We start from the raw sequence: 8,644 nt of genomic DNA on the forward strand, positions 1-8,644 counted from the left end.
CAAATTTTGTAATAGCTGTAAATTCATCTCTTTCAACCACACAGATGCAATAGAACATCTGAAAAGAACAAAGTGTTCCACAAACAAGAACTGCCTACCTAAATCAGAGGTGTAGCATGAGTCAGCCTCCATATTATCAGTTGAATTCTCAAGATCAGTTCAGTGGCTGGAATTATCTGCCTCTTCTCCTGGATGTAATCTCTGTGTTTGCTTTTGCTGTGCCATCTCTGCCATTTAGAAGCCAGTTTTTACTCAGAAGTCTTACCTCTCTGAGATTTTTGTATTCACTATATTAGGGACCCTGAATGCAAAACAGTTAAAAAAATAAAAGAAAACTGTTTTTTTATAATTAAGGACTGTTTGGGGATAATTAGTGCTATTGTGGCTCTAGAAGGTTTGCCCAGAAAAGGGATCAGATATCAAATCCAGTAAAATATGCAAACACCTTTGCCTTGTGTAATTGCCTTTGCAGCTATTTAAATCCAGTAGCAACAGCTCCATATGGGACAAAAATGAAGCATTTATGATTTCATATGGGGTAGCAAAGGCAATTCTGCACTGCATATTGGCTCTCATGAATTTCACTGTTGTACATGAACCCATCTAACATCTAGCTAACAGCACTGCAGAGCTGGCCTTTGCTGTTGGGAAACAAAAGGTAAAATCTTCATGTTTATCAAATGTATAAACAGGCAGGATAGGAAAACTGCATTGTGGCACTGTGTGTCCTGAAAGGAATCACAAATTGATTAGGAAATCTGGATTTTAAATTATTATTCAGGGAATCTGCCTTTAACTATGCATTTATTCTTGGAAGGTTTGCCCTCTTAGGAGGTTTCAGGACAGACACACTGAAATTAAGTCCCACTCCCCTCAGCCATATATTGTGATTTTCAAATGAAATCTTGATGTATTCACAACTGGGGGAGGGGGAGCCCAAACCCAGCTGCAACAAATTGTTCATTCATGATACAAGGAAAGATAAACTTCTATTGGTTTATGGGTTTGCTTCCCCCTTGTCACTTGGCTGCTTCTCAGGGTCATAATCAGTACCTTTTAACACCAGAATGAAGCAGATTTGGTCCATATGTTTCATCCTGAATATTGCTCCACTATCTGCTCTAGCTGTGCCCATAGCTCAGTGACTCCCATGTCAGTGCTGCAGGAGCCAGCAAACTGCAAGCTCTTGGCAATAGCAGTGACTATTCCCCCTGAAAATATTGCATTATATTCCCTGGCAGAGGAGAACATCTAATGGAGTACAGATGATGTAAATTAATCTTTGAATAAGCATTTAATTTGTTGGCCAGAATCTGATTGCCTTTTTTTTTTTTTTGTAGTGTCCTCATAATGAACATAAAAAGATTACAAGATTTGTGAATGTAGTCAGTCCTCTAGAAGCTCTGGCAAGCTGGCTAAGCTTTGACTTCTTTTTTTTCTTCTTTTAGTAATTAAAAACACTTCTACAAACTCAGAGCCTAACCATCATTAAGGACACTTCCAGAGCAAGTTATAAGATCCATAACTAAATCACCTCAGATCCTGCTTTGCCAGAGATGCTAAAGAAAAGTATCCTACTGAGAATTTGTTTGAAAAATGTATTTCTTGCACAGGTCATTAGAATTGAACAGGTTGGCTTGTCTACAAACATATGAATTAAAAGTATTGCTATAGCTGAGATACAGGACACTTAAATTAATCCTTCCTCTTGGGTAAACCCTGCTTTCATTAGGCTCAACACAGAGCACACTGCCAGGGCCTAGAATCAATGTCACTCCCAAACCATCTCCAGAATGATGTGCAGGATAGTGAGAATAGATGCTAGTAATTACACAAAGGTTTGGTTAAAAATACTTGGAATGTATTTAAGTATTCACAAACTCATCCCCAGGGCAGAAAAGGAGGACCCTGTGGCTTTCTGTACAACAGAAAGGTCTTGCACCAGCTGAGGTTTATATCTGATTCCATTTGTGTCATGATGGAGAGCATGAGGGAATAGAGGGAGCAGTGAGAGAGAGAAGCAGAAAATCCAAAAGGATTATTTTGAGCTGGATCCCAGAACCAATGGGATATAGGCAATACATTACAGGCAAGACTTGTCTCAAAGCCTTACTGGTGAAATCAGAGGGCTGTGGGTGCTCCCAGTAGCACTGCACCAGCCTCCATCCTGTTACATGTGGGATCTCATATTCCTGATGCAATCCCCAAGGCTCTGCTGGGCTGGGACTGGCTCTCCTCTCCCCTTTCCATGTAGGGCAAGGGGCTGGAACATCACACACTGCACCTGGTACGGTCAGTGCCATGGGCAACTGGGGAGGCTCCATGGGACAAGCGGAGTTTGCTCTTCCCCACGGCCAGGAGTGACCAAGGGCTGAAGGAATGGGGATGCAATCCAGATCTTGGCATTTAAAAAAGGAGGTGGTGACAGGAAGATTTGCAGGCAACAGATGTGGAAGGAGAAGGAGAGTTCAGGGACAAGGAAGATGGTGCAGTTGGTTCAGGTGCAAAAAGAAGGTGGCTGGAGACAGCGTGGTGGGATCTGGGCCACTTTTGGGAGTGTCGTCTCAAAGGCTGTGGAGTTTTATTTTTTTTGTTCATTGTCAGTGCATGTGGCTGGTTGGCAGAGCTCAGAGCTATGATTACAGCCCGAGGGCTCTTGTTTGCAGAGGAAGTTTCTCTTGAGCACGTCTGCAGGACTTGTTTTAAGAGGTGAAAAAATATGGCCTTGGGCTAAAGCCAAGGAGTGGAGCAAAGATAGCTGGGGTTTATATCTGATTCCAACACAAGTGTAAAGTTTGCAGGAGTCATTTAATCTTCTGTTTCCCTTAATGTATTATAGAATATCTAAAAGGATATTTTAAGGCTAAATTTTTTAGTGAAGCACTTCTAAGGTAAAAGCTGCTGGTGAGAGGTGAAAAGCTTTGAAAGCAGTGTTAACACACCCAGGAGTCCTGTCTTGGACTTTTAACTCTACTCCAAAGGACATCCACGTTTTGACATCTGTCCTCCTGTTTTACAATGTCTGTGCAAGTGTGTTTGCCGTTTTCCTTGGTGTCAAGGTCAGGTAACTTCTTGTCTGATCCAGAAATGTCAGACTGACTTTGACAGCAAGCTGCAGCAGGGCCCAGCCATGGACATCAGGTGCCTTCTGCAGATCTCCCCACTCTGCAGCAGAGTGGTTGGTATGACACAGCTAGGTCTGGTTTTGGCACAATTTAGCTGACAATTAACTGAAAACATTGAGGGAAAGGAAAACTGAGCAACTCTTTTACAGCAGGTAACAGTGACAATTTACCTATTTCTCCTGTGAATCTCTCAGGACAAAAAAATTCCCAGACCATGCATTGTTTTCAGGGATGCTGAGCACTCCTGTTTCCTTTTCCTTCCAACAGAGAATCGAGACATTATTTTTTTTTTTTTTTACTGATGGACTGATTTCTAGCAAGAAACTACAAGGATGAGAAATGGAATGGCACCATGGCTTTCACATATTGACATGATGCAGGGAAATCTTGAACCTTTTGGAGTCCTCTTGTTCTGTCAAAATTAGCAATTTTTGTGTTCACCAGAGTACAATCCAATTTGCATTATGCACTTTGCTTTGTGTACCTTGCGTCTCTCAGATGTCTGTCCTCTCCCAAATATGAAAATGGCTTCAACTACTGACCCAGGATTGTCTGTCAGGAGCGGTCAGTGTCCTGCTGGGCTGAAAACCTCAATAGATCAGAGAAGAAACCCGAGCCAGAATGGAGCACTTTTGTTCCTGGTGTATAAATGGGAGAGAAAGGCCCCAAAATTGTGTGGCTTTCTTGGGATTGTGCTGGATGTGTGTGGCAGAGCTGCACTATAACCTCCAGCAGTGGGACACAGCATTTTAGCTCAGCCACTGAACCACACTTGGTCTCCCCTGAGGCCTCAGGGGTACTTTCAATCTTCACTCAAACAGGTTGATTAAATTCCAGCTATCAGGATCTATTTGGCTATTAGTAGAGCTGCTAAGTGTTTCTGTGGGATTTCTCTCCTCTCTGCACTCCCCCCACCCCGAATTTGCTGTGTGCGTTATGTATCCCTGAAGTTTTCCTTGAAAACTCTGATTCATTCAGTTCCATGAATGCACGATTCACAGAGGAGCTGACACATTTCATTAAGCTCAGCACATTGCGTAGAAGTTTGGCAAAGGGTCCCTGGGCTTTATTCAACCCAGACACACTGTGTGACCAGCTGTCACAGACTGGTTGTAAAATTAGAATAAAACCATAAAACGCAGTTGAGGGAAAGGAAAAAATTGCCCCTCTCTGGGGGACAGCACTTTGAGCTGTGACAAAAGATTCACAGAGCACATCAGACACAGACACACACAAAAGCTCTGTGCAGAACTCAGCTGGTTTCATTTTTCATGCTTGCACATTGCACCATGAGTAGGTGCCATGGTGTAAAGGATTCACCTTGTTCCAGCTTCAGCACGAAGCTCTGCTTTTAGCTCAGCTGCCCAGAGCACATTCCGTCTTCAGAGGAACAGTGTTTCCTTTTAACCAGGCTGCAGGGCTGGTTGAAAGAAAACAAGGGCTAAAAACTTGCTGTGCTACATGAGAGCAGCACAGGAATGGAGAGCTGTGCAGCACTTCTCCCACAAATGAACTGAACTGTGTTTCCTCAGGTCTGCCACAGCCTGTGCGAGGCAGGCACTCACACTGTCCCGGTTCTGAGAGGTCCTTCCCCCATTCCAGGAGGCAGCACACTGTGAGGGTCCTCACCCCACAGATGTTTGGGGATGTTTGTTCTTGCAGCTCCTCAGTGGCACAACCCCAAGCAAAGACACGAGCCCGTGTTTTGTCTCCATGTAAGAAACCAAGCTGGGAGGCTGCTGCAGTGCATTTAATGCATGGGATGCTGCAGCAGGACAGAGGGATCTGCACTGCAGCTGCTCCAGGCACCTTTGGGGGGAACATCAGGTAGGAATCAGCTGGTGCATGAGGCTTGTTATAGCTGATTAAATGGCTAAGGAATCATTACAGAGTCGAATTGTAGGACTCTCCTCTGCATTTGGGAGCTCACTTGGAGGCAGTGAGAGATTGATTTGTTGAGTATCTATATTTTCTTTTCATAGAGATCTTGATTGTCTGAAGCAGGAATTCCCAGATTAGTGGATATGAAGAAACCGTGGCCTGAGCTGGCCACAAAAAGCAAGTGAGTAACAGAGCTGGGGCAAAATTTCCATTTCCTGACTTTCACTCTTGCAGTTTAACTACAAGGTGTGATTTTTATTGTCACTGTTAGGTAATTGGATGATGTATAAGTAGGTCATAACTTTGGCAAAGAAATAATTGGAGACCTCAAGGCCCTGATAGTTGACTACTCTAGATGCTAACAAAATTAGTTAATCAACAGTGTTGAAATTATATCATGATAGAGTAAGTGAAGCACGCAAGCAGCATGACTGGAGCCTGTTTAACACCTGCTGTTTACCTTGATTCATGCCAATTTACAAAATGGGTTAAGCTATTTCCATTCCAGCATCCTGTTCTCCATATGGGAGAAATTTTGTCTAATGAAATGTGTTCAACTGAAAAATCATTTTTTGAGGCTCTTCAATCTCTTTCCTCTGTGATAAGGAGGTGCAGTTCCATGTCCATGCTGAATTCTGACCCCTCTGGAGCAGAGAAGGTGGCAAAGCATACAGTATGGAAATTATTTTCTTATGTTTCTTTGTGCTTCATGGTAGGACTGCTTCTGCTCTGGGATGGATGGATGGATGGATGGATGGATGGACGGATGGATGGATTTGGGCCCGAGAAAGGCCAGGCAGCTCTATTTCAGCAGGTACACTGAATTTTTCTCTTCCTAGGTTTACTAAGATGCTATGAATCTAATTTACAGCAGAATTTATTAGGCCAATCCTGTGTGGTTCACTCTGTGGGAACAGATATGGCTTTTTTCAATCTATAGACAAAGGTTCCACTTATGGCATTATTTTATTCATAAATGTATTTTTAAATCCCCATAAACAAAAAAACCCACTTCTGATAATGGGAAGCAGAAGGCTGGTACCTGATTCCAAAGTGAGCATCTTGATTGAGAGTGTGGGGCTGATAATATGAGGAAAACTAAATTATGATCTGGGGGTTTAAATTGCCTTATTCAGAAGGAGGTGACTATGTTCAGCATCTCACAAGATTTAACCCTGCAAGGGATATTTGGCATTTCTCAACACTTCTACTGTGTTTCTACAAATCCTCAACATAAGTTTTTTTTAATAAAACTTTTTTTAAATTGCTTTTGTTAGAACAAATATCAGGTACAGACACACTGACACACACAGAGACACTTTTCCCTGAGGAGATCTGGGATTTCGTGGCCTTTTTTTTTCCTTTCCTTTTTCTATTTTCCCCCTTTTTTTTTCTTTCCTTATTCCAGCCAGGGATCTGAGGAACAAGGCTGTTTGTCAGGCAGGGTTTTTGTCTGAAGTGGAATGTGCCTGGCCTTCCCAATGAAAGGCTTTGAAATGGGCTGCCCGAGGGATCTCCCAGCCAACTCGCCCTGCTGCAGGAGTGAGAGTGGCTCTGCTGTGGCTGGCCTGGCAGGATGGACACACAGCAGTGCAGGGTTCTGAGGCAGTGGAGCCAGCTGGAGAGTCCTCTTGACTGAGCAAATCCTAAAGGGACTCCTTATTCTGCTGGGAAGAAACGTGGGACTGGCTTCACTGCCAGCCTCTGGCAAGAGGGACCTGCTGGTGGCAGGGAGAGCTTTGTCCCCAAGCACTTGTGGTGTGGCTCTGCTCTGTGTCTGGGACAGAGCTGTCCTGTTAGGGATGGGGGAGACACTCTTGAAGTGAGAGTGATCCTAAAATTGCTCCAGTGGCAACATGAGTTAGACCAGATCCCAAATCTGAGGAGCATGGATATAACTTTGTGTCACTTGTTCTTCTCCTCTTTGCTTGTTCTTTGCTCCCTCAGCATTACCAGAAATCCCTTCAGGCTTTGTGTCTCACTGTCCATTTGCTGCTGTTTATTTTTCCTGACAGGTGTTTGTATGGGTTCTGACATGATCAAGTGCTTGGTGTCATTCCCAGTCCTGTTATTAGGCATTTTTAATTGCATAAAACTGCCTGGCTGGCACATGCAGTATTGCATTGCCTGGAGATTCAGATGGGCTTTTTGCATCCTCTGAAGCATCTTCCCCAAGCAGGTAATAGATGCATTTTTCCCTTTAAACAAATAATACCCCCAGGAAATAAAGGAAAATGCTAATGCTGCTGTTCCCTTGGGATTTTATATCCTGAAGGGCCCCTAACAAAAAAAAAAAAAACTACTGCCAGGCTGGGCAGGAGGGTTGGACTTTCAGAAATGTGATGGCTTAGGGCTTTTAAATGCAAATCCATGTTTCTGGGATCCCATTTAACAGAAAGAGCTGGTGTGAAAGCACCACCTTTAAGTACGTGCAATTTTTAAAATCTCTTCACTTGAAGAATAATTTAGCTTTGGCAATTTCCTGTTCATATGACAATTAATACATTTTTCATGGTAATGGCTATTTTCTTAAGGCTGGGGAAAAAATCATACTTCTGTTAATCAGGGATACCACAGCCTCAGCCTAGTGTATGTAAACTTGCTGATTTCTCAGAGACTTTAGCAAAGGACTGCTTTCTGGAGTGAGAATTATCACTAGCATTAAAGAATACTTGAGATTAAATTCTGCTCCAAGCAAATTCATGTCTTGACTATAGAGAGTGACAGACAGCACTTGACTTACTAATTGCTGTCTGAATAATAATCCACACTGGGCAAAATGCACAGGCACACAACCATTTGCACAGGTCTGCAGTGAGGTATCCCTGGGTGTGCAAAGTGCCTTAAGCAAGAACACAGATCAAGGCTGGGCAAATGCACAGGAAGCCAGGAGATGCACCTTCATTCAGCTTTCTGTTTCTATACCTCTGTCTTTCAGTTTGTGATCTGGGAACAAGGAAACTCTTAAAACTCTTGTGAAACTTCATGGATGAGAATTTCTGGAATGATTTGAGGTCCTCTCCAGTGGGGTGGCATATTATTAGGATTGGAACAGCACCAGATACTGAGTTCATGCATGGGCCCTGGGGACCATTGCTTGACTCAGATGCTGTAGGTAAATTTAAATCTATGCCACAGTTGCTACGTCTGCAGAGAATGGCTGTTTTCCTTTTAATCTGCTGTTCTTCAATGGGTTTCCAGCCTTTGCTAGCCTGTCTTTGTGAAATGAATTTTCACCATTCAAAAGCAGCAGTGTTTTATTTTTGTTTTAGCTGTGCTTGGGAATGCAGAGCAATTCAATCAAGAGGAAAATACACCATGAAAAGCTCTGAAAGCCCTGAGGTCAAGGATCTGAAGTTACCCACAATATTAATGACAAACCAGTGGCTGCACCATGGCAACGGACAGAAGAATACGTGGCGTGGAAACCATAAGTAGTTTGGGGCTTTGAAAGAGCACAAACGGGAGAAAAATGGAAATTACATCATGTTCTCTCTGTTCTGTGCTAGGACAGCCATGTACAGTCTAATTCCCAGTGCTGGTGAGTCCAAGACTTTCACAAGGGCCCCATAAGAGAGAGGCTTTGGAGCTAGAATTGGACCAGTGAAAAGTTTTGTTGAAAGGGGAAAAGGTTTGGA

The sequence above is a fragment of the Geospiza fortis genome, unplaced genomic scaffold (assembly GCF_000277835.1).
Source record: "Geospiza fortis unplaced genomic scaffold, GeoFor_1.0 scaffold70, whole genome shotgun sequence".
Taxonomy (NCBI): domain Eukaryota; kingdom Metazoa; phylum Chordata; class Aves; order Passeriformes; family Thraupidae; genus Geospiza; species Geospiza fortis.